Source organism: Elaeis guineensis, chromosome 2, assembly GCF_000442705.2.
Source record: "Elaeis guineensis isolate ETL-2024a chromosome 2, EG11, whole genome shotgun sequence".
NCBI classification, from domain to species: Eukaryota; Viridiplantae; Streptophyta; class Magnoliopsida; order Arecales; family Arecaceae; genus Elaeis; species Elaeis guineensis.
The window spans coordinates 69,412,897-69,415,379 of NC_025994.2; positions in this window are offsets into that span (position 1 = coordinate 69,412,897).

Here is a 2,483-nt window from a genome sequence, read left to right on the forward strand (position 1 = left end):
CTCTATCTTATTTGAATTTTTTTCTAAAGAACCTGAAATCACTTTAGTGACGTCAGAATGACAGTCCACATATAGGATCCTCATATTCTCTAACGTACACTCTCCTGCCATGGGTTCTTAAACAGCTTTTCTTCTCTAATTTGATTTCTAGGCTAAACTTACCTTCTTAATTTGATTTAATCTTCGGTTATACGCACCCTACCCCCTGTGCTGGCACCCTGCCCGTCGCGTCTGCATCTCCAGACTTTAAACATTTTTTTCAAAATTATTTTTTAAAAATAATATTTTATTATTATTTTTTATTGAAATCGTCGATCCAAGTAGCGATTTAGTGAAATCGCACACCCAAGTCACGATTTCAATAATAAATAAAAATTATTTTTTTAAAATTATTTTTTTAAAAATAAAATATTAATTTTAAAAATATTTTTAAAAAAATAATTTTTAAAATAATTATTTTTAAAATTATAAATAATTTATGTTTATATTTTTTTTTCTTTTTATTTTTTCCCCTCGTTTTCTCCCTTTCCTTCCTCCCACCCCCCGGCCGACCTTCCTCTTTTGGCGACCGACCTGCGTGGCGTCACCGCCCCCCTTCGTGCCTCCCCTTCCCCCCTATGCAGTGCCACCGCTGCTCCTTCGTACCTCTCCTCTCGTGACCGCACCGTCCATCGCTGCTCCATGCTCCCCTTCCCTCCCCTTGTGGCCCCCCGCTGCTTCGACACTGCCCCCGGCCGCGTTCCCCTCCCAGTACCACCCTCCGGCCCTCCGGCCGTGCTCCCCTCCCCTCCATTTGCTCCCAAAAAAAAAAAAAAACAACCACCCGTGACTTCTCCGTGCCACCCCTCGCTGGCCCCCAAACCCCACCCCCCTCCTCCTCGCAGTGCATTCTCCGCTGCCCCCTCCATGCCACCCCCCACCGACCCCCAAACCCCACCCCCTCCCCCCTGCGGTGCATTCTCCGCCACCCCCTTCGTTTTCGCCCCCTCCATGCCACCCCCCGTCGGCTTTCAAACCCCACCCCCTCCCTCCCACGATGCGTTCTCCACCATCCCCTTCGTTTATCCAAAAAAAAATAGAAGAATGGAAATTGCTACTTGGAGTGACGATTTCACTGAAATCGCCGGTTCAAATAGCGATTTCAAATCATCATTTCAAATGGCGATTTTCAGATGAACTAGAGATCCGCTTATGTGGCCATGAAATCATCATTTGAAATAGTGATTTCTATATGGACGGTAATTTTGAAAATAAGTTGAAAGACATAATATTTTTTAAAATAATTAATTAAAAAATAATTAAAAAAAAATCTCCGAACAAACCGGAATAACTTATCTGATGAGTGGACGAAATCTAGTGAATGGCAAACAATTAACCACCCAACCAATCGGAGGGATCTATCTGGTAGCAACATAGGGGGCAGCAAAATAACATCGACAATGGAGGAAATGGGGGCATCCACGTACACTGTGCTCTAGGCTCTAGCTAATGGATCAGGATTCAGGATTCAGGATTCAGGAGAAATTATTGCATGCGCCAGGTGCAAGTGAAGCAGGGCAAATCGCATAGTATGTGCACGGTAGATAGCGCGCCATGGGAATTGGTGAAATACAAGGGTAGCGTGGCATGTTATCCACCATGGGATTTGACACGGTCCAAATGCACGTGGAGCATGCCATAAGGAGGCAGGATTTAGAGGATCAAGAATCAGAATTCATAGACACGAGGAATTCTTTGTCCACCGTCCTCGGTGGAGAAAAACTGAGACAAAACACACTGTTTTACCAGATTGCGCCACGTAGTGCAATTAATAAGAAGGGCTGCACTGATTTCCAATAGCACAGGATTTTTAGGCAGCTCAATTTTTTTTTTAAATTTTTATTGATAAAAATAATATTTTTTTCAAAATATCACCTTCCATTCTATTTTACTTATGCTTAACAAAAATACTATAGATAATAACATAATATCATAACAATCAACTGGATATCATAGAAAATAACATAACACTATAATAATAATATAACATCTTTTTGTATTTAATGAATAATTATCAAAAAATAATATTGCTGACATAAGATGTCATACCAAACAATATGATGTCATACTATTATATGAAATATCATAAGATTTAATAAAAAGTTATATAAGATATCAGAAAGTAACGTAGTCTTCTTTCTTTATTGTATGGTATCCTAACAATATATATGATTTTTTATTTTATCATATGAATTCTTTATAGATATATATCACTTCATGTGACTTAATATGAATTGATGTTGACATCAATGACTTTCTATTACCTACATGAATAATATATGATTTTTTGAGAATGAAACATTATGGTAACATTGAAAAACAGACCAATTCTTCGTGCACCCTAACAATCTAATATTACGACTTCCTATTTATTTGTAATGACATATTATTTTCTTAATACAACATCATGTTGCTTTGTATCCATCATTAACATAACTTTTTAT